The sequence below is a fragment of the Mauremys mutica genome, chromosome 10 (assembly GCF_020497125.1).
Source record: "Mauremys mutica isolate MM-2020 ecotype Southern chromosome 10, ASM2049712v1, whole genome shotgun sequence".
Classification (NCBI taxonomy): domain Eukaryota; kingdom Metazoa; phylum Chordata; order Testudines; family Geoemydidae; genus Mauremys; species Mauremys mutica.
In genome coordinates, this window is record NC_059081.1 from 3,556,115 (window position 1) to 3,580,936 (window position 24,822).

Consider the following 24,822-nt stretch of genomic DNA (forward strand, 5'->3'; position numbering starts at 1 on the left):
TTCACAATAAGTACAGTGGCCAGCTCTTGGGGTTTGCTGAGTGCTTTACCCAGCCTCAGCAATGAAGGTCCTCGGCAACAGAGCATCCCTCGGGGCTGACAGGAGATTGTTAGGAGTGTCGTGAAAAACACACAATATTGGGTGACGTCCCATCGATTTCAGTGGCATTGGCACTGCATAGAGCCATTCTAGAAAAGGAGCAAGGATGGCCCAATGGTTAGGGTAGTGGTCTAGCACATGGGAAACCAGCATCCAGCCTTCTACTCTGCCACCGACTTCCTCAGTGACCTTGGGCAAGTCACTTAGGGCCAGATTCTTAAAGGTATTGAGGTGCCAAAACACCTTTAAAAAATTTGGCCATTAATTTCTCTGTGCCTCAATTCCACATCTGCAAAATGGGGTCATTGCACTTCCCTACCACACAGGGTTTGGAGGGTAAACACATTAAAGATTGGGAGGGGCTCAGAAGCTGTGATTATGGGGACCAGATGAGCACTTCAGATAGAATTTATGCCACCCCTTTCAGCAGTTTCATACCAGGACCCCCAGTTCAATTGGAACTGTCACACTGGATCAGATCGATGCTCCATGAGGTCTGCTTTCCTGTATCTGAAAGCGGCCACAGCTGGACACTTTGCCCCACCCCCTTCACTGCTCAACACCATAATTCGCTTTTGCCCTGGTGCAATACTATACACAGCCAGGAGAGAAATTCCTGCCTGTCCCCAGCTGGCGATCAGTTTATATCCTGAAGCATGAGGATTGGTGGCCCTTGTGAATGTCTTCATGGCTGGCACAGCTGGCACTCAATGCTGACGCCTTTTAGCAACTGATAGATAGTTACGTTACCCTCTAATCTCTCCAAGTCTGGGTGAGCGGAGCCCCACTTCATCTCACAGGGCAATTGTCAGCATCTGGGGTTCTTTTCACTTATTGTTTTTATGACTGAGAGGAGAAGAGTCCAGGGTGTGTTTATTGACCCCAGGGGACGTGCGTACATCTGTTAGAGATTTTTAAGAGATCTTTTACAAGTGGATTTCCCTGAAAAGCCCGTAAAAGGGATGACATTCAGATTGCGCCTTTGGGGCCACAGGGGGCTGGAAGTGCTGCAGAGGGGAGAGGGTTTGTGGGTCATGGGGTTTGCTCAGTGATGTCCCCAGTGGCTGATTGAGGAGCAGCACCGGACCGGCTCGTCTTTCCCAGTCCCAGCTTTCTGGCTGCAGAGGCTGGGAGGAAGAGAGACAAATAGCCCGTGGGCCGGCTCATCAAAGCGCTCCCAGTGGCCACTGGGTTTCAGTCCCTTTTCTTTTAGATTCATAGATTCCAAGGCCAGCAGGAACCACTGTGATCATCGAGTCTGACCCCCCTGCATAGCACAGATCAGAGACCTGCCCCTAGGTCATTCCTAGAGCAGACCTTTTAGATGTAACGGCGCCAGACCCCGGTTGTCGGTGGGCGGGATCAAACCGGGGACCTTTGGAGCATAGTGCATGAGCCTCTACAGCATGAGCTAAAAGCCACCTGGCTGCTAGCGCAGGCTGTAGAGCAGACTCGTTAACCTCTCTCTCTCTCTAGTGGTCTGGGTGCCACTAGATGGGACAGAACACCACACCCAGGAGGTGTGTGGGTTACATAGAAAACAAAATCCAATCCTGGTTGAAAAATTGCCCGTGATGCACAGGTGCTGGCTTTCTCTGGGCCCTGGGGGTGATCAGACAATACCACTGCACTCCACAGGAATGATTCAGCTGGATAGACCCAGCTTCCAACCATCAGGCCCCGGGGATAGACAGAGCATTCAACCTGGAGCACCTACAGGGCAGCGTTTATGCATTCTTGCTCCTGGTTGTGGAACGCCGTGCCAGGAGAGCTCGGGATGAGCCCAGCCGGCAGGTTATGGTGTAATACATCCCTTTTAGAAAAAAACTCTCCTTCAAGGTCAGTGCACTTAAAAATGAACAAATAATAACTAAAAAAAAACCCTGCCGCATTAATCACACTCTTCTGTCTGGGAAGAACAGAGCAGAGGAAATGACAGTTTCTTCTGGCAATCTTTAATTTGGTGCAATGCTTAAATACCTTGATGATAATCACAACATGGAAACCAGAGATAGAGAGGAAAGGAGAGAAATCTGCCTTAAAAATAATCTTAAAATTAGCATCACTTGACTCTTGTGGTCCTTGCAAGAGGTCCTGTATCCCATCATCCATCCGACACTGCTCCTAGCAAGATTGTTCATTACAGACACATGCAACAGACTAGCAGCTTTTGAATTTACTTTCTGCAAACTTGGCCTGCCTGACAGCTGGGCTGACCACCTGTGGCGCATGAGAGTCCAGACTGCTCGATGAATATGTCAGTCACTCTGTAACAGCCAGTCCTTCTCTCCACCCCAGCCCCGCACTCCCTTTCTAGCTCCACGCAGTTCCAAGCTCCAGTTTCACCGGAATGTAAACACAATCCGAGCCCCCCAAATTTCCCTTCGTTTCCGCTGTGAGCGCGATTGGGGTGTAGCAACGGCCTGAAAAGTAATTATCCTCAGTTCCCACCTGATAAATTAAGAGCCCCGGGTTCTGCATTTAATGGTGCAGAGCGACCTGAAGTTATTCTCCTGGAGAAGCAGTTAGGAGAAACCCCTCCCAGCAACCCCACACCCCTCTGAACCTCATTTAGCTGGGACGACAGCCCATTAATCAGCACGACCTGGCTTTGAGATGGCAAAGGTCGTGCTGTGCTGTACATAATATGAAAAACATCAGCACAACAGAAACCGACTTCCCACCCTCCCCTTTGAATTTCCATGGAGTGCATCCTGACCAAAGAGAGGGGGAACCTTGTTTGACTGCACACATGCAATCAACACATTGAGTATTTTTCCAAGCGGAAAGGATACAGCACAAGTGATCTGCATGGCTTGCCCTCTTTAGGGTGGGATTTTAAAAGCACCTAGCAGGTTTAGGAGCACAAGCTGCACTGACTTTCAATGGGACATGTGTTGTTAAGTCACTTAGATGAAATTGCAAATCCCACCCTAAGTCTAGGCGCTGTTGGAAAATTCCTCTCTAAATCCATAAGTACTTTTAATTTAAAAAAATTAGGAAATTCTCGGGTTTGTGCTAATCAGGTTAGCACAGAGCAACATAATACACAAAATCAGTGGATCTGTGAAATAACGAACATATTCGAAAATAGGTCTATAGAAACAGCATCAAAAATTGGTTTCATGAGGGGTTACAAAGTTCTGGACAAGATCACGTTTCAGTCAAAAACCACACGGCAAAAACCAGGGCTAAAGATGGCAGGTGTCTTCTGGTGCTGAGGTAGGCTTGAATGTCAGAAGTCATGATCTATCCATTAGGCTCAAGGAAACCGTAATCCAGACTGAGGATTGATTTCTTTTGAAGAGTATCCATATTTCTCCTCCATTTGACCTTATTTAAGGAAGAGAATGATGTTGTGCTTCATTTTGCCATATAGGGTAGGCAGACGCATGCTAGCGTGCTCAAAATAGCAGTGTGAACATTGTGGCATGGGCTAGCCTCCCGAGTCCCAGCCCGCCCTATCCCCTTGCGTCCGAGCTCCGGTGGCAAGCCCATTCTGCAATGGCCACATTCCCATTTCTGACTCATGCAGAGTTACCGGACGAGGCATGCTCCCAGCTGCAGTGCAGACATTCCCATAAAGTTCCCCATCTCAGCATCTCCTCCTCTTCGTGCTTTGGAGAAGCACCTCCCTGTTATCCATTCATGCTCAGGGTCAGCGCCTCTGCTGGTGTAACTTGGCCTAATTCCACCGCAAGGGTGAGATGAAAGAGAGCACCATGACATCATCTTTCCCACTCCCACCGGCAAGGGAGTGCAGTTTCCTGATAGTATATTCGGCAGTGCTGTGTCCAGTCAAGTTTTAAATGACTCAAGGAGTTGGGCTTCCATCAGTGCCCTCTAGGGAATACGCTGTTCTGATAGATTGCACCGTCGGGAAGTTTTCCCTGATATTCAGCCCAAATTGCACTTTCAATAATAATCCCCTTACGCCTGCTACTTGTAAAATGTTATCAAGTTTCCCCACCCCGTCTCTTAGCCAAGCTATATGTGTTTAAATTCTTTTAATCTCTCCAAACATGTCAAATCCCCCAGCCTTTCATCCTTACAGAACTTCCAATTGTTTCTGATCCATTTTGATCTCATTTCCTTCCGCATTCGCACTGATCATGAGTTCGTTCCCCGGCGTGTTTCTCCTCAGGCTACGTACCTCATGTGCGAGGTTCAATGTCTCTGAGGAGGACTTCTGGGAGACTCCATCAGGGAAGGGGTAGTGAGACAACCAGCTCATCTCACGTGGGCCTCCAACAGCATTCGACAGGGGTAATAGTCTACCAATGCTCCAGAGGTTAGGCCCCTATCCAGCGACTTGACAGACAGGCATTCAATTCCCAGATCAGCCATGAACATCCAGGGCCAGCTTGGGCAAGTCACTTTGGCTTCAAAAGGTATCTAGGTGCCTCTGAGGATTTCAGCCCTACACGCTTTGTTCCTCCCACGTGTGTGTGTATGTGTGTGTGTGTGTGCGGGAGGAGGGGGGTTGTGAGGCTAAATCCATTAACCAATTGTGAGAGATGGTCATAAGGACCTAGGCAGAAATATTTCCTGTTGAAATGTAGCTGCTTCTAATGGTATGAGTTTGTCCAGGTGTTGTCTTTGCTAGAGTGTGAAGATTTGGCAGTGGGCCCTCTGGGGATACCGCTGGGGGGAGGGGGGGTGACATTGAGACAAGATGGAATTTCACAATTTATTAAATAGAGGAGCTCGTTCATCAGCCAAAAGCATCCGCCCCGGAAATAGTTCTTGCTAGACATGGTCGCAACATTTCATGTTTCTTTGGTTGGCTGGTTGCTGCCGTGGTTCTGGGGCTCCTGACAACCGCTGTGCTAGCCCCTGCAGAGCCCCCCACTCTGCGCTCCCAGATTGCTCAGCCTGCACGATTATGCCCTCCTCCCTGTTCCTCAAAGGCGGCGTGTTTACATCTCGGCCTAGCCCTCGGATGTCCTCGTGGCTTGCTGAGAACCTGACCTCTGCCTCTGAGAACAGCTCCAGCCATCTTTCCATTTAAATTTGATCTGAATTTCTTTCCCCTCACAATAACAATAATGGCCCCATTGTTTTACAGCCCCCAGCACGCACAGCAGGTCCCCCCAGACCCGCTAAGGAACAAAAGAGAAGCATTGAGAACACAATGTCCTCTCTGGAGCAATTAAGCTGTCAGTATGGGGGTGGAGAGCTAAGCCTAGCAGGAGGAGCATTAGATTGATAGGCTTCACAGCAGTGCGGATGAAGCAGCTCATGATGTTTCATTAGCCAAGAGCGAAGCTGAATTCAGGCTACGTTGAGCAAGCTGAACTTTATTAAACCCTGCTCTGTCCATGTTGCTGCACTGCACTGTCTAATGCCCTGCCATGACTGGCCCACTGGTGGGTGTCCCACCGGTAATGGCCCCTCTGACTCCAATTCTACTGATCATCATACGCGCCAGACCTTCCGACATCTCCCGAGCTGCACGTATACGGTCTCCCCTCCGCAGGCACGGGATGTGCCATGGCGTAGCTGACTGACCCCCGAGAATGCTGGCTGGAGCTTAGGACCTTCAGGTTGTGTGGATGATGCTCACACATGTAAGCTCTTCATAGCCCTGGTGCAATGCACCAGGATTGCCTGTTTTTTTTTTTTTTTTTTGCATGGTAAAAAAATGCACTCTCAAAAGGTGCTGGCCCCTTCATGGCAGCCATGGCCAACCCCCTCCCCCCCCCCCCCGGTTATTGGGACTTTGGCCCCCGTCAGGCCAGGAATTTGGTGTGATTGGATTTGCCAGAGGAACGTTGTGGGTGGGGGCAGGCGAGCGACTGCTGGGAACGTAGGCGATAAGGCTCCCCGTGGCTCAGGCAACGGGTGGAGGAGCTGCAGCAGAATCTCTTTGCATTGGGCTAGGGAGAGCCATCTGGAGTAGCAGCTGGGCTTCGAGGCTTCAGGGGAGCCAGAGTGAAGCCAGAGGTAGTGCCCTGGCTGAGGGGGTAGGGAAGGAGCCTGGCCAGCGACCGGCATGGTAAGAGGTAGCTCCTGGTGCAGCATATTGAAGCTGGAGTGGACGGCTGCTCCTCTGTACAGGGCCCAGAATGCAGGGTGGAGGGAGGGAGTGGACTCCCCTAAACCCGTGCTGGGGAGGCAGTGACTGGAAAGGAAGAAACGCAATCCCCGTGTAATGGCTGCCATTTTAACCGGCACACCCGGGACCGTCCGCGCTAACAGCGTGAGCCTTCACAGGCTGAGCTACAAAGCCGGGCTCCGGTGCCGAGAGCCGGACCACTCCCATCCTCTGTGGGTTGAGCAGGGTGGGGAACACGCCGATCCGTGGGGGAGTCCCGCCCTGAGAGTAAAGGAGCCTGGTGCGGGTGAAGGGACCATTTGTGTTGTCTAGGACTTTACTTTGGACTCTGGTGTTAATCACGGGAGAGGGGGATTTCTAGGTACTAGAAGGTTATCACCTTCCCCCTCACCAGAACCCCAAAGGACTGGACGAACGACTGGAAGGGGCCATGTAACCAGGCAGGGAGGGAGCATTCCAGCTCTTTACTTGTTTCTTCAGCACATTTGCTTAGCAATAAAATACATAAAACCATCCTCTGTGGGCCAGGTCCTGAGGGCTTTGCTCAGTGTTAACCTCGTCCGGCGTGCTCAGGCACCAGGGTGACGGGAGACCTTAGCGAGACCACGGTCGAGCCCCACGTGGGCAAACGGCAGTCAGTGGGTGCTGCCGGCACACAGGCACCTCTGACATTGTGGCTGCTTACAGAGAGGCATATTTTTAGGCAACAAAGGTGGACGTTTTTGGCCACCGCAGGTGTCAGCCTCCTTATCTGGATGGTGGTGATGATGATGGATTCATAAAGCGTCTCTTATCCTAGGAAAGCTTGACGCAGCAATGCAATAATTAGCCAAGGGGAGGCTGGTGCCAGACCAGTCCTTGGCTATCTAAGCTCAGAAAGTGGGCCCTGTTTCCTGCTGATTTGGGTGAAATATTCTGTATCTTGTGAGAGGCCACATGGCCGTCTGGACTGAACATAGAACGGAGCGCCAGCAGGCCCTGAGACTGAATTCCACCAGCGGTGCCATCAGCTTGCTGTGAATTTTGGGGCAAGTCCAATAATCTTTCTGTGTCTCAGTGTCCGTCCTGGACAGAGGATGGTTGTGAAGCCCAGGACTTGTCCACACTTGGAGATATTACGGGATAGCCATTGCGCTTTGAATTCAGAGACCTACCTCAATCTGAATTAACTTTCAAGTGTAGACACAACCAGGGGCGCTGGAACAATTTGTATAGTGGAGGTGCTGACAGCCATTGAATCAAACTGTCAACCCTGAATATGATGGAAACCACTTCAAGCCAGAGGGTTTGACAGTCCCCCTGCACCTCTAGTTCCAGCACCTATGGACAGGCCCCAAGGGAGTGAATGCATCCAGGGCACTTTGAGATTCAAGGGTGATTCTCTCTAGGGGAGTGCAGAAGATTGTTATTACACAGAGGAGTTTGCCACAAGCTGAATGTGAGCAAAAGCCATGTACAGGCTCAGATGTCTCTCCAGTCCTCTCTGTGGAGGAAAGCCATGCCAGCTGAGATGGACAGAGAAGGGCCAGGAGCGAGGAAGTTGGAACAAGCTCTCCCCTGCCAGTGATCATCATCGGAGCCAAGGGGAGATTTTTGAGAAGCCCAGAAAGTATTTTGCAAACGGGGACCCAACCCAGCGTGGCAAATGCAGCGTGACGCTCCCTAACGCAGCCTGAGTGAAGTGATGCGGCCCAGCTGCTTGGCTGCCCCATCCCAGGGTCGTGTTCGGCAGCTCCATACCTGGTGCTGTGGCAATCAGCAGCTTGAGAGCAGATTCCAGTGTACGATTTGGGGGAAAGTTCGCTAAGGCTGAAACATTTGGAAGGAGCGAAGCGGAGACGGGTGGGGTGGAATGCCAAGAGTTATGGGAGGCCAAGGCGAGCATGTGAAAATAATAAAACACAGGTGCTCTCTCCTGTCTTGCTGAGATACTAACAGCAGTGATAACAATCTAACCATTGACACGTCACCTCTGGCTCCCAAAGGGTTTCCCAAATTTCACGTATGTAAGGAATCTTGTGACCCGCCACTGGAATGCAGCCACCTCTGGAGCGGAACATAGCAGCTGTTTGACGAGGTTACGGAAACAAAACAATTCAGGCCAGGATGCCGTATTCTAATGACTACTGTAGCCAAATGAAAGCACAGGGGAAACGTAGGTAGGCAAATATGAAAAGTGCCACAGGAGTTTAAATTACTACAAGTGGTCAGGCTTTCGGGTTTTGTATCCCCTCCAAACAGACAGCGCCTTTGGCAGCACAGCTCCGCTAGCCTCGTGCTAGAGCATTGTCATCAGTCCCGACTCAGAGGGAATCACTCCCTGCAGCATGGAGTCCCCTAGCACCTCTCTGGGGCATTGGAGTCAGCTCAGAGTCAGAGGGAAGAGCTCCCCCTGTTTGGTCACGCACACCCCACCTTGCAGTGCAGTGTCCCAAGCATCAGGCTGGGGGACTGGCTCAGTTTCGACTCGCTGGTGCCATCTGCCCCAGCCCAACCCTGCAGAGCGGGAGAGATGTAATACCGCCACAGCCCAAGGTGAGATGGTTGAAAGGGGAAGGAGCAGTTCTCAAAGGAAGATAAAAGATAGGCCAGGACCAAGTGGGTAGCTGGACAGTTGATACTGTCTCTTTCCGGTGCCTGGGGAAATGGCATCGCAGTCCAAGTGATAGATTAGCTATTGACAAGAGACTCGTTCTACAATGAGCCCACAGAATGTGTGTAACCGTGGCTGACCAGTGGCTGGACCATGCATGAGTCTGCTGCTCCCTTCAAAGCAAGGGACCTAAGCCCACATCTTCCAAAGTACTTAGGCACCTAACTCCCAGGTGCCTAAATCTTTTGGAGGATCTGGACAGCTCCAGCCGTAGAGAGGTTTATGCTTTGAGATCCACCCCGGCCTCTGAGATCCTGATGGATACCCATCGGATGAGCATGGTGCACCTGGAAATGCCAGACAACACAGGGCATATTACACTGAGGTTATAGGACAGGGTATGCAAAGCGGTGAGGCTGATTCCAGTCGGGATGCAATACTCCTGAGAGCTTTGCAGAATCTCTCTATTGTCCCAGTTGATATCGCCCTGGCACGGAGGCCAAGAGTTTAGCAGGGTTCAAACGGGACAAGAGCATGCAGAGTCACAATAGCGTGGAAAGGCTGTAAGCCCTCCTGGTTCAGGCCATAAAAGAGTTTCTGTCTAATGGGGATCAGGAGGAAACTGCTGATCAGGAGGAGACTTGTCTGCTGCAGGGTTTCTAAATGCACCTTCCCATGAAGCAGCCAGTGCCGGCCACTGTTGGAGCCAGGATAATGGAGGCCGGATCCTGAGCTGGAGTAAACTGTCAGTGCTCCACTGGCTTCAAGTGAGCTACAACAATTTGTGCGAGCGGAGGATCTAGCTCACAGGCGCTGACTTTTATTTGTTCCGGTGGGTGCCCCACCCCCGCTCTGCCCCCAGGCCCCGCCCCCACTTCAGCCCTTCCCCCGAGGCCCCGCCCTCACCCTGCCTCCTCCCCCAGAGGCCCTGACCTTACTCCGCCTCTTCCCACCCCCATTCTACCCCTCCCCCGAGCGTGCCCCCTCCCCGCTCCTCCCCCTCCCTTCCAGCGCCTCCTGCACACCACGGAACAGCTGTTCTGCGGCGTGCAGGAGGCGCTGGGAGGGAGGGGGAGGAGTTGATGGGCAGGAGGGCGGGAGTGGGGGGGAAGGAAAGAGAACTTGGCTTCTGGTGGGTGCTAAGCACCCGCTAAATTTTTTCCGTGGGTGCTCCAGCCCTGGAGCATGCACAGAGTCAGCACCTATGAGGGGAGGGATAGAGAGAGCTAAGGTGACCAACAGAAGGGAATTGGAAACAGGGACATTTAGGGTTTCCTTTAAATACCTGCACTGCCTTCATTCCTCCTGCTGCACCACTATCCTATTCAACCACAAGGAAACTCTTCCCCCCGCCCCGCGGTCAGGCTGTAGCCACAAGAACAGCAGCAGCCTGGCTCCCCTCCAGCTGTCCAGGGAGAGAAAGGCGAAAGCATTAGCCGTAGTGCGCACACACACAAAAGGAGGCAAAGACTCATTTTTCCTGGCACACGGTGATGCGTGGCTCTGGGAACGAGGCCTGTGAAAGCTTTTTGTTTAGCTTATTCCTCTCCGGCCTGACAGCTGATCAGTCCCATGGCACAGAAGCAGCGGACCAGGCGCGGGTGAAGGCCATTCATCTTTCGTCCGCCCATCAAGCTCTCGGAGTGGAGAGTGACACCTCTGCCCCGATACACCCCCAGGGCTGCTCTCTCCTCTCTCTCTCTCTCTCTCTCGTGCGTGCTGTTGTTTGGAACTTGGGAAAATCCAGCTTCCTTCCTGCCTTCCCTTTCGCTCCAGCCCCAGAACCAGGGCTTGTCTGCCCTGCACCTGCTCCGTACAGCTGTGAGACTCCGCTGCTGAAATACTTTGTGTCCTGCCAAGCAGGCGGCTGACAGGGCCCCTCTGGCTTCCCCTCGGTAACATTGCGTTTCAGTTTCCTTGCTGCTCTCTTAATTAACGCACTTGTTCCTTGATTCTCTTGGAGGCGCCTTGTGCTTTTCCTGAGCACTCACATTTTATCCCCCCACCCCTCCTTATGTCCATTATAACAGCGCTGTGCAAGCACGGCTGCTGCAGGCTTTGGAGTCACTAACTTCCCGCTCTTTGTCCTGGGTTCTGATCCTGTCAGTATCGGGTTGACAATGGCACCAATGGCGCCGTGCCCACACTCAGAAGAGGCGCCAGTGCCCTGACCTAGGGGGGCAACTTTCGTCTTTGTGAAAACCAGACACTGAGCACCTTAACCTCCCCGGCCCCCTGTTCCACCTCTTCCACGAGGTCCCACCCCTTGTTGCACCTCTTCCTCCTGAGGCCACACCCCCTGTTCCACCTCTTCCACAAGGTCCCACCCCTTGCTCCACCTCTTTCCCCTAAGCCACACCCCCTGTTCCACCTCTTCCATGAGGTCCCACCCCTTGCTCCACCTCTTTCCCCTAAGCCACACCCCCTGTTCCACCTCTTCCATGAGGTCCCACCCCTTGCTCCACCTCTTTCTCCTGAGGCCACACCCCCTGTTCCACCTCTTCCACGAGGTCCCACCCCTTGTTCCACCTCTTTCCCCTAAGCCACACCCCTGCTCCACCTCTTCCCCTGAGGCCACACCCCCTGCTCCACCTCTTTCTCCTGAGGCCACACCCCCTGCTCCACCTCTTCCATGAGGTCCCACCCCTTGCTCCACCTCTTTCCCCTAAGCCACACCCCCTGCTCCACCTCTTCCCCTCGAGGCCACGCCGCTGCTCCTCTTTTCCCCTCCCCCACCGTTGCTGCTCTCTCCACCCCCCTCCCCCTGCCCGCTGAGCAGAGCTGTAGCGGTGGAGGGGTGACTGGGGCAGGACATCGGAGAGAGAGCTGGGCTCCGGGGGTGAGTCACTGGGGCAAGGTGGGGAAGAGAGCGCCACGCTCGGGGCAGGACAGCGGAGCCGTCCGTACCGCTCTCCGCCCATGCTGCTCCTGAGTGCTCCTCCAGGCTCCTCCAGCAGCTGCTGCTCTGCCAGCGCTTGGGTGGTGGAGGTCGGTTACCTCCGCTAACTGGGCTTTTAATGTCTGGCAACCTTACCCCGGACGTGGCCCTGCTGCCCGCTCTACCTGTGCTCCTCCCTAAGCCCCCACCCCTGCTCGGCGTCTTCCCCCCCCCCCGAGGCCCCACCCGCTGCTTGCTCCTCTCTGTTCCCTCCCCTCTATGCAAGCCGTGGGCGGGGTCTCGAGGCGGAGCACAGGCGGAGCAGGTGGCAGGGCCACAGTCCAGGTGCCAGGGCCCACAAAAGACGAATCCGGCCCTGGATCTTGTCAGCTGCTGAGTTTTTCCCGGGAGGTGAGGAATGGATCTCCACCCTCCCTCATTTCAGGGGGGGTGTGACGGTCATCAGCACCTCCCACAAGGTGCCCACCTCTTCACCAGACACTGCTGTGCCTCCCCCCCGCCCGCTCTCCTCTAGGTGGGAGCGTTTTTCCACCCTCCACCAGCCACAGCCTCATACACCCACATGTGTCGAGGTGGAATCGGTTGTCCTCTACGTGGCTGGGCACAAACACCACGGGGCCAGGGAGCACCTTTCCCTCTGTGCCAAACACACAGAAGGCCATTAAAAAAATAATACTGGTAGGAGTGAAGTAGTACAACAGGGTGGAGTCTTGCAAAATACAAGGGAGGGGAGAAAACTGGGAGACTCCAGGGGGTCTTTTCTGGCCCTTTGATTTATAATCTAAGCATATTATTTCCTTGTAGTCCCCCGTCTGTCTGTCTCTTGCCTTATGCTTAGAGTCTCAGCTGTTTGAGGCAGGGACTGTCTTATTGTTCTGTGTATGTACAGCACCTAGCACTGTGGGGTCCCGGTCCATGACTAGGGCTCCTAGGTCCCATAATATTAATAATAAATAATAATAATAAAAATATTGTGGGCTGTCAGAGAGGCTAATAGGGCACCAGACTGGCCAATGGAGATTAACTTACTGATGGTCCATCCTGAATATATGGTGACCAGCCAGTAACTTAGTACCGGGACTCACTAAAAAGAAAAAGGTTTTAAATGACTGACGTTGAAAAGTTTCCATCAAGACAGCCAGCAAATCTGAAAGAAATTCAATTTGGCAGGCATTTCATGCCTAGAATGGCCTTGTTCCTCCGGCAGGAAATGTAGCTCCTCTGGTTTCACTAGAATTTGCTGGGCTACTGGGGCATTTACAAACAGGGAAGCATATGGGTGGATTCCTGTTCTGCAACATGAATATGTATTTTGACCACACAGGTGCTTGGTTTCTTTTTCATATCGTTTGCTGGTGCAATGTACACACCTCGTTTGCAAAATGTAGCCTCTAACGTTTAACTCCTTCATCTTTTCAATAGGTTACACTTCATGAACTATTCCGGTCCAATCCCACAGCAACCTCAGGAACTTCAAAAATATGCAGCTGGGTTATGTCTAGCCACCAGACAGACCAAAGTGAATGCCATCAGCTTAGCGGAATTCTCCCCATATCACATGGCTGGGCTGCTGGTGTGTGCCTATATCCACCACATTAATGTAGCCCCAACTCTAATCAGGACCCTCATGGTCTGTAAGGAGCAGAACAGATCTCATCAGAGCCGCCAGGAGCCAGGATGCGCCAGTAGGAACTTGCTAATGTTAGTCTCAGCTGGATGTCACCGGTCTCCACTATTGTATCATTTAGATACAGCTTGAAGAAGGGGGAAAAAAAAGTGGCTCAAGTATTTTGTAGACTTGTTGAATCTGGGTCGGCTCCATTAGGAAAGAGGATAGCTAAGAGTTCTTTTCATTCCTCCCTTTTCCAGTGGGTAATTGCTTTCCACACGGTGCATTGGGTTTTGATGTGACTCCAGCTGCACTAACACAACTTATTGGAAGGGATGTTCCAGTGAAAATGTGTTATTCAAGTGTCTCTTCACTCACTCACACACTATGACTAAACGGAAGCAGCTGTGGCCGGCGGGCCATCAATGGTTCATATCGCACAATCTGGCATTTCACGGAAAGTTTTTGTGTTTTCATTTGGGAAACCTTCCTCCTTCCATGGCTGGAGATTTTGAAGAAATTTAATTTTGCGTGATGGAAAGAGATGCCGTGAGGAATGACTGACCTTTCCGGAGAAGATGTGAGCCTAGCACTGCTTTGTTTCCACCAAGCATAACATATCTATGGCCTACCATGGGGGACAGCTCTTGACAACTGCCTACATGTGCTTGAAAAGCATAAATGTTAAGATAGGAGAGGGCTGATATAGGGTGGAACTCGGAATAATGGGAATAAACTAAGCAATGGAAAATTTAGCCCTTACAATCAGGTCTATTAGTCTGCGACATAGTCTCCCACAGGAAATGATGATACTCCGTTGCACAAGTCTTTTAAAAGTAGCTTGGACAAAACACTGAAGAAAGTATATAAAATAGCGACCAATCCTGTTTTAGCACGAGGAAGCCTCATTGGTTCTTCTTCCTCTTTGGCTTCTACAGTGGCATGAATTACAAAGGTGGGAGTGCTCATAGATCAGGAGAAGATGGCAGGAGGTTGATGGGGGATAGTGCAGGAGCGTGAGCATGGCTGTGCAGTTGTCAGATTAAAAAGAGGCAGAACTATGAACTAAATTCTGTCTGTGATGTGCACATGGAGGATCCATTCTAATAACCACCTCCACAGCTCAGGAAGAGGGATGCACTTGAGAGCACTTGCCTCCTAGAGAATACCCTTCTTTATCCAGGGCGTCTCCCTTCCTATTGTTAAATCATAATCCTGGAAGTCTTTTGGTTCCCCCATTAGATCCCATGACACATCCAGAGCGGCTAAATAGGCTTTGCCGTTGGATTCAACTGAGTTGTTCTAGTTCTACACTGATGTAACTCAGAGCAGAATGTATCTCTGGTATCCACTTCCGGCAGCAAGCCTGACTATTGGAGTCTAGACTGTAGGAAGGCAATAAAGTTTACAATAAATGGACCATCTTGAGGTTCCTTTCCCAGGGGATGGGGAAAGAGGAGGTGACTATACAATGTGGAAGACCTCTGTGCATGCTGGGAAAAGACCTTCATTCAATGGCTCCTCCCCAAACAATGGTCATGGACACAACTGAATGGTGCAGAGACTGTACCTGTAAGAAGAGCATGGAGCTGTTACAGAGGTAAGAAACCGATTTCAGGCTCTCTGCACAGGTACTACTGCTGAGAGTGCCTTCGAAGGGTTATCTGAGGGAAGGGATCAGGAGACCCCATTGACTGGAAGACATGGGATGCATTGTCCTAGGGATGGGGGATTCCATGACCACCACACTCAGGAGGAGGAGATGGATGGTGGTGGTCAGGGACTCCCTCCTAAGGGGGATGGGGTCATCCATCTGCCGCTCAGATGGGGAAACTCAAGAAGAGTGCTGCTTGCCTGGAGCTATAATTCAGGATGTGACGGAGTGTCTGCCGAGACTGATTAAGCCCTCATACCACTACCCCTTCCTACTTCTCCATGTGAGCACCAATGATACTGCCAAGAATGACCTTGAGCGGGTCACTGCAGACTATGTGGTTCTGAGAAGAAGGATAAAGGAGTTTGAGGAGCAAGTCATGTTCTTGTCCATCCTCCCTGTCGAAGGAACAGGCCCAGGTAGGGACCATTGAATTGTGGAGGTAAATGCGTGGATGTACAGGTGGTGTTGGAGAGAGGGCTTTGGATTCTTTGACCATGGGATGTTGTTCCAGGAAGAAGGATTGCTAGGAAGAGATGGGATCCACCTAACAAAGAGAGGGAGGAGCATCTTCGCAGGCAGGCTTGCTAATCTAGTGAGGAGGGCTTTAAACTAGGTTCGATGGGAGATGGTGACCTAAGCCCTGAGGTAAGTGGGGAAGTGGGATAACGGGAGGGAACACAAGGAGGAGGGTGCAGCAGGGGAGGCCTCCTGATTCATACTGAGAAAGCAGGGCAATCGGCTAGTTATCTTAGGTGCCTGTACATGAACACAAGAAGCCTGGGAAACAAGCAGGAAGAACTGGAAGTCCTGGCACAGCCAAGGAGCTATGATGTGATTGGAATAACAGAGAGGTGGTGGGGTAGCTCACATGACTGGAGCACTGTCATGGATGGGTATAAACTGTTCAGGAAGGACAGGCAGGGGAGGAAAGCTGGAGGAGTTGCACTGTATGTAAGAGAGCAGTATGAGTGCTCAGAGCTCCGGCATGAAACTGGAGAAAAGCCTGTTGAGCGTCTTTGGGTTACATTTAAAGGTGAGAGCAAAAAGGGTGATGTTATGGTGGGTGTCTGCTATAAACCACCAGACCAGGATGAGGGAGATGAGGCTTTCCTTGGACAACTAACAGAAGTTTCCAGATCACAGGCCCTGGTTCTCATGGGGGACTCCAATCACCCTGACATCTGCACAGACAATCCAGGAAAGTTTTGGAGAGTGTTGGGGACAACTTCCTGGTGCAAGTGCTGGAGAACAACCAACCAGGGGCCTTCTCTCAGGGCCACCGGGGGGGGGGCAAGTGGGGCAATTTGCCCCAGGCCCCGGACCCCGCAGGGGCCCTCATGAGAGTTTTTCGGGGCCCCTGGAGCAGGGTCCTTCACTCGCTCCAGGGGTCCTGGAAAACTCTCGTGGGGCACGGGCTCCCGGAGCTTCTTTCGCTCCGGGTCTTCAGCGGCAATTCAGTGGCTGGGGGTCCTTTCACTCTGGGACCCGCCGCCGAAGTGCCCCAAAGACCCGTGGCGGGGGGTCCTTCCACCCTGGGACCTGCTGATGAAGTGCCGGGTCTTCGGCGGCAATTCGGCGGCGGGGGTCCTTCCGCTACGGGACCCGCCGCCAAAGACCCCAGGCCCCCTGAATCCTCTGGGTGGCCCTGCCTTCTCTTGATCTGCTGCTCACAAACCGGGAAGAACTGGTAGGGGAAGTAGAAGTGGGTGGCAACCTGGGCAGCAGTGAGCATGAGATGGTTGAGTTTAGAATCCTGACAAAAGGAAGAAAAGAGAATTGCAAAATATGCATCCTGGACTTCAGAAAAGCAAACTTTGACTCCCACAGTGAACTGATGGGCAGGATCCCCTGGGAGGCTAATATAAGAGGAAAAGGAGTCCAGGAGAGCTGGCTGTATTTTAAAGAAGCCTTATCGAGGGTGCAGGAACAAACCACCCCGATGTGTAGAAATAATAGCAAATGTGGCAGGCAAGCAGCATGGCTTAACAGAGAAAGCCTCAGTGAGCTTAAAAACAAAAAGGAAGCTTACAAGAAGTGGAAACTTGGACAGATGACTAGGGAGGAGTATAAAAATATTGCTTGAGCATGCAGGGGTGTAATCAGGAAGGCCAAAGCACAACTGGAGTTGCAGCTAGCAAGGGATGTTAAGAGTAACAAGAAGGGTTTCTACAGGTATGTTAGCAACAAGAAGAAGATCAGGGAAAGTGTGAGACCCTTACTGAATGGGGGAGGCAACCTAGTGACAGATGATGTGGAAAAAGCTGAAGTACTCAATGCTTCTTTTGCCTCGGTCTTCGTAGACAAGGTCAGCTCTGAGACTGCCGCACTGGGCAGCACAGTATGGGGAGGAGGTGAGCAGCCCTCAGTAGTGAAAGAACAGGTTAAGGACTGTTCAGAAAAGCTGGACATGCACAAGTCCATGGGGCCGGATCTAATGCAGCCGAGGGAATTGATGTGATTGCAGAGCCATTGGCCATTATCTTTTATTGGTCATTATTATTATTAGCAAAGGGCGTGGCCTCCCTGTGGCTGATGGAGGCCTCAGTTTGGAGACAGAATCTGGTTTCCAAAGAGATCATACATTTCCCAGTCAGCCAAGGACTTACACAAGATCACACACTGAGTCACTCACACATCAGGGATTAGAACTCACGTCCTGGTTCCAAACTTTATCCCCGCTCGTAACGCTAGATCACACAGCCGTCTAAACGTGCGTCTGTGCACATGAGGAGAAGGAATCACAGCCACACAACGATGATCTGCTTCATTTCTAGAGGGATATAATAGTTGGCAATAGATGTATAAGTCATCTCAAGAAAAAGCTAATGGTTCAATAAGACCACCCCACCTTGGTGTGTTTCACATTCTGAACCTCAGCGCGTTTTCTCCTTTAATCTATTTTTTATGTTGGAAGCGAGTTGCCTCTGTCTTTAATCACTGATTTTTCTTCATGAAATTGCCTTTCTTAGTAATATATTTCACATGTGCACTACTCTTTGCCTGGGAATGTCTGTGCATGGATTTCCTATGTAACTCTTCATTTCCTAAGTTTTAGGTACAGAGGTTCTAAAATGAATCCACAGGAATGGTCTATCCAGTTCTATTTTATTAAACCCAAAGAACAGCTTTGCAACTCTACAATGCTTTGAATTACCTGGCTCAAACTATACATATATATGAGAGAATTCATTTCAGCCAGGATTAAGCTAGTAGGTGTTCTGGATCAAAACTGTGATGTTCACCTTGCAACATAAGATGGAAATGCTCAGTTCCTTGGGATTCCAGATCAGCTTTCAATCCACATTCTGAAGTTCCTGGCTCCCAGTACCGAGTTCAATCCATTGCTTCCTCTCTGTACACACTGTAGTATCCACCAGACACATCATAACAGATTTGAAATTTATATAAGCTCCTATGGCCAAACTCCTTTAGGTGTGTTATGGAAAATGAAACTAGAGTGAGAATTAACCAAAACCAGGCAGTACATCTAAATATAAGGAACATTTGGACATAGAAACCTATACATTCAGCTTTATAAATAACCTTTCTGTCCATGTTCATTGGGATAGATAGATAGATAGACAGATAGATAGATAGATGGGGTATATGGGGATGGATAGATCGATCGATGGGGTGTATAGGGATTGATGGATGGATAGAGGGCTAGATAGATAGAGGGGGTGTATGGAAATAGATAGATAGATAGATAGATTTCAACATCTTACTCTGGCTACATATAGTACAAACAACTCAGTAGGTAAGTAAATCTATAAAAGGGAAAGGCGGGGAAAGGTCTTGAGCATTGAAACCTGAAGGACACCACAGATAGATCCCAATTTATAATCTAGGCTGTTACTTCTCGGCAAACGCTTTCCCATTTGGATGCTTCTGTTACTGAATGTAGTACATCTCCAAAAGACAGGACCAGGTGGAGAAGAATTGAAGAGTTGCTCCATGTATTTACTGTGGTGTATTGAGTACTATGTTGGAATTGCAAGCTATCACTTAGAGAATGTGCGTAGTGGTGTCCCTGGTCCTCCTTGCAGGTAGAGGGCTCTGTAGCAAAGTGTGTGATCAGAATCATTCTGGAAAGAGCCAATTTAGAGCAAAGTGGGGTGACCTGTGCCTTGCTGCCTTAGGGTGCAGCCTGTTTTTTCTCTCTCTTTGGCTTCATGTGTGTCATGGTCTGATTTCTAAGAAACAAAGTAGGGTGATGCTGCAACCTTCCAGCAACAGTATGGATGCTTTTATCTAATTTCTCTGTCTGTATGCTGTAAATCTAACATCCACTGTCTACTTGTATTTCATACCGCTCCTCATTACCGGAGTGTCTGAGTGCCTTCCACAGTTCCATATCAAATTCATTGGCAATAGAGAAGTAGCTAGCAGGCTCTATGGAATCTGGAGCCATTTTTAGGGTTGCCAACTCTGAGGTACAACAAATTGGGATATCCAGGATGATCCTGGGTCCATAAAACTGGGCAGCTGGCCATGTGAGTGAGCACAATTAAAGATTTCCAAGGACAGTTACCTCAAAAAGAGGACAATCCTGGGAAAACCTGGTCAGGTGGCAACTCTAGGCCTTCTCCATTTTCAAGGTGCAGAAAGCCCTGTTTGGGGTATGACCTGTTTGTTTCTTTGTTTCATTTAGATTTGGTTTTGCAGGAGGAAGGAAGAAGGCAGCAGGTGAGGCTGGGAGTATAATTCTGGTTATGGCGGAAAAGCTTTATCAAACAGGAAGGTTTTGTGGCATTTCTGAAAAGATATTCTGCATTTCCTCTGTTGTAACTCAGATCAGAACATGGCTTCAAGTCAACAGGGATGGGTGGGAGGAGGTTGAGTGGTTAAAGCAAGGGGCAGAGATTCACCCTCAGTCCTAGCACGGACCTTAGGCAAGCAGTACAGTCCCTGAACGTCAAAATCCCACATTTTGACAGGAGCTCAGTCTTATTCAATGGACTTCACCCTGCAGGGCAGTGTAATTTGAAAGCTTCAGGAACGTGCTTCTTCTCAGCAAGTTAATTGTTTCTTGTGCCTTCCTATTAATCCTCTATTTGCCACTGTTTGCCTGTTAGCCTCCATCCAGGCTAATATCTCCTTTTACATCATCATTTTGTTTCCTTACCTTCTCTCGTTCCCTTGCGCTATCCTGACCTCGCCTGGAGGGTTTATCTTCAACTCATGGGGACAGTTCTCTCACTCCTTCCACCCGGCATATGCTTCTAATGGTGTCAGTGCTATCAGTCAGTTGCATCTCTAGTTCCTTGTTGGCTTTTTCTTTTCTTAGCATCAGCAGTAGCTTATGTTTGACCCACATCCTCCACACCTCCTTTTATCTCACTACAATGGCACTGCCATTTGGTTCCTACCCATCACTGGTGGGGCATGATCCGAAGCCAATGGAAAGACTCCCGTCGCTTTCAAGCGGCTTTGGATCAGACTGATTTTGCACAATTTCATTAATGTCTATTAAATCAGTGGCAGTGCTATGACTGTTGGGAGAAGGAGACTTTCAAAATCTAACCGGTAAATACACAGGGTTTTTTTTTTTTAAAGAAATGTTAGGTAGGCCAGATAAATAAAAGGATTTTTTTCTGTGTGTCTTGGGAAGGAGAGAGCTAAATACATGTAACCCACATCATTTAAATCTTAGCTAAGTTCCCTCTTTGTCACTGGGTGAAATTCTCTGGCCTGCATGATAGAAGTTGTCAGATGAGACAAACACAATGGCCCCTGGTCATCTTAAAATCTATGAATCGCCCCAATGAAAGCAAAGAACACACCTCTGAATCCTCTGTCGAAATTGCAATTCTCACATGGGAAACATGCTGTTGCCTGACAAGCAGATATAAAACTTTATTAAGGAGGCTACATGTTCTCAAATAAATGCCTTCCAGATAGAACAAGTCTGTGTTTATTACATTTGACCAAAGGGCTCCCTGAATCCTAATCTGAGAGCTCGATCTACCGATTCCCCCAGCCCCAGCTGCCGTAGCCCAGCACAGCTGTATCATGATATAGAATTACATTTTTGTAATGACTCAAATCTTTTCCCAAGTCTTTAAGTATTAAAAAAACCCAAACCACCACTCTCCTGCAAAATCCAGGCACTGACTTCAAGCTGTGTGTGGTCTTTTTGTCTTGCTTTTTGGCTTGTTTCGAAACAGGGCTTATTCCCTAGGCCTGGATGTAGTCTCACACCCTGGTGAGCTGGCCAACAATTGCACTCGACAACAAAGTCACCTTTGCAATGCCAAAATAAATGTCAGTTTCCCAGCTACCTGTCCGGAGCACTGACACTGACCTAGATGCCCCAGCCCCGAATACTATAGTGTTAAGGCCATAAGTTCTTGTCTCTTTCAGTGCATAGAGCTGATATTTTAACAGGAAGATTCAGAAGATTGTGTGCAACCAATTTTCATGTCCTTTATTTAGAAAAGGATCAGTTACATCAAGAATTTGTTGCGACACCGAGTTAGCAAAAGAAATAAAATATACGAAACTAAAATAGTAGCAATATTTGATTTGTTTCTACCTATTGAAACACATGGACCAGATTCTGATGTCAATTTCACCATAGTATGCCCGGAGTAACCCAACTATGGTCCAATCCTGAAATGTTTTAATCATGGAATTAGTCCCATTCCACGATCGAGCCCATAGTTGGGTTTTGCAAGGTGCAACTAAGATTAGAATCTGGCCAAATTCACTCGAGAATGTAAACAGTGGAGTAAGTTACGCGTCATATGTAAACTGGCCAGAAAATGGGTATAAGAGGTAAAGTGGTGCAACCCAGGTCAACGAATGTGCAAAACACAGGCAACTTTCACGCCATGGGGGGCAGAATTACGGCATCACAGGAAAACCAACTAACAGAGGATTCCTTAAGATACAGGAGGAGGAATTATTGTGCTTGTGTGCCAGGGCAAATCCTATGTTTCACCATATAAAGAGTGAGTCTCAATGACCCTGATCCACAGTCCTTTTATTCAATGGAAAGACTCCTACTGACTTCATGATCACTTGATGATTACTTGTTCTGTTCATTCCCTCTTAAGCACTTGGCATTGGCCACTGTCAGAAGACAGGATACCGGGTAGATGGACCTTTGGTCTGACGCACTATGGCCGTTCTTATGTTCTTATTGGACTATGGATCCTTTTTTGTTGTTGTTGCAAAAATGAGCATTATCAAAGGAAGGATTTGATTGGTTAATGAGTCTTGACCTGTATTGGTTATACTTGTACTTGCAGAGTTGAAGCTTTCAGCAGCGAAGCACGTGCCTCTTTTAACAAAACTCATTTCATTACAAATATACATATGGTGTAGAAAAACACAATGCTTTCTCTCCCTTCACTGCAGCAAACAGCTGGCCAATCTATTTAAAGTTACATTTCACCAAGCAAAGACAGAACAAAGCTCTTGAGGTTGCTTCCAAAAGACGTGCAGATGTGAAAGTAAAGAACAAATAATTAAAGATAAAAGCAAGTTAAGATTAGTCCAAAAAACTAAATTAAGGAAAACTATTTCCCCTGAAGATCTGTGGAGCAACTGACCAAAATGTCAAAGACAAACAGGTTGAGAACATTGCTTTTTTGGACCAGCTAACTTGTTGCTATCCCCTTTCTTGCTTTAACATCTGTAACACATATTTCATCCCTGGCGGTCTCATACGAGGGCTTCTTTCCCCACCAGTGCGGAACATGGCATATTACGCATGAGAACATAGGTGCTTTTGAAAATGTCCATCTATGTATTTAAAAGGCTCACTCCCAACGATAGTCTATTGTGGTAGAGTCTCGAAAGCTTGCCTCTTTCATGCACAGAAGTTGGTTCAGTAAAAGATATGACCTCACCTACCTTGTCTTTCTCATATCCTAGGACCAACGTGGCTACAATTCTTTAAAATCTGGCACATGTAACCACCAAGGACCTTTTCCACCTAAGGGGTCTCTCACATGGTGCAGGCTTGCTCAGGGTCTGCATGTTTGGGGTCTAGGATCCATCCTGTTATGTACTTCATAAAGAGAGTTGTGTTCTCAGCTTTATGTCCCTTGCCTCATTGGAATGCCTGAAGTACAGAGCCTGCGGCACACCCACAATGGACACAGTCTCGGCTGCCTGACTGTGCTAGCGAGCGCAACATGGTATTGGCAGTAATCATAAGCAAGAAGTGCCTGTTTTGGTTCCAAACACTGTGAATCAGTAAATAGTGCAAACTACTACACACAGACAAGAAATTACCCCTAAACATGGTGGTTACAAGCCACCCCCCCCCGCAAAAATCCCCCCAAACTAGATAAGGTCATGGAGGATAGGTCCATCGGTGGCTATTAGTCAGGATGGGTAGGGATGGAACACTATGCACTGTGTGTCCCTAGCCTCTGTTTACCAGAAACTGGGAGTGGGCGACGGGATGGATCACTTGGTGATTGCCTGTTCTGTTCATTCTCTCTGGGGCACCTGGCATTGGCCACTGTCGGAAGACAGGAGACTAGGCTAGATGGACCTTTGGTCTGACCTTGTGTGGCCGTTCTTATGTTCATCTTTCCTTGGTAATTCTGCTGAGAGTTGGAGGAGTTGGGTGTAATGATGGTAAACCAAATACCAGCTCTGGCCAAGGCTGTAGGTGTTGGCTAAGAACTGACAAACCCATAGCTGGGAACCAAACCAGCTCACCTATATGTTAGTTCTGTTCAAAATAGGTATTAGTCTTTTAAGAAGCGACAAAGAGTCCTGTGGCACCTTATAGACTAACAGACGTATTGGTGCCAGAGGACTATAAGGTGTCTTTTTGTCGCTTTTTACAGATCCACACTACCATGGCTACCCCTCTGATACTAGTCTTTTAAGAATGTATTTACTGTGTAGACTCTATGAAACGCTTGGAAGCTGCTGCATGCTTTCGTTTTCTTTGTAATGTCTGCAATTCCAGGCTATAAGGAAACATGTAAGTTTTGTTTTATAACTTTGAAAATGTTTGCTCTAAACTTGTGAGCTGAGATGGGAAGAGTGCTTTGTCCTGCCCATCAAGAAGATCTCTCAAAATCAGCTGGGCCATCAAAGAACATCGCAATACCAAGGATTGGTGAATGGCCCTATCACACCTTGGAAATGCTAGGTGCAAGGAAGCTCCTCCAGTGGACTTGGAGGCTCAGTGAAGGAAATAAAACAAAGACACAGGAATATTTGTCATCTCTTTGCTGTTTGAACTTCCACAGGGCCAGAGACACTAAGCTGAAGCCAGAGATCCCCAGGAGTTACTCCTGGATCTGCCCCGAAAGACACTTTGAATTGACAGACCATTAGAACTCTGTCACTTTGGGGATTTAGATGGTAGCTCACTTGTGTGTCTGTTTGCTTGCTTTCACCTCTAAGTAACTCTAATTCCTTTTTCCTAGTTATTAAACCTCTAGATAGTTTATTACAGGATTGGCTGCAGGTTTTGTCTTTGGTGTGAGATCTAAGGCACCAATTGATCTGGGGTAAGTGACTGATCTCTTGAGACTGGATACAACATGAACATTTTGTGATTTTTGATGTAAGTGACCATTTATCAGTAAGTCCAACTTGTCTTGATGGCAAGATAAAGTGAAGAGTCTAAGAGGACTTCATGGTAAGTCTGTTATAGTGATCCGGGCATTCACATTTGTTACTGGCTTGGGGAAATCTAATCACAGAACATACCACCAGTTTGGGGTGTCTGCCCTGTTTTTGATGGTCTGCCCTGAGATCGGCATTCACAGTCATGAGCCCCTCCAGACAGTGTGACGCGGGGAACAAAACTGCCCCAGCTATGTGAAAGCCTCTGAAGCAGATAAAAAAAGAAGAGGACCTATAAATAGTCATTTGATTGCACATAGTGGAAAAGGAGGATATGCAAGATTTTAACACATTTGTGCAGAAG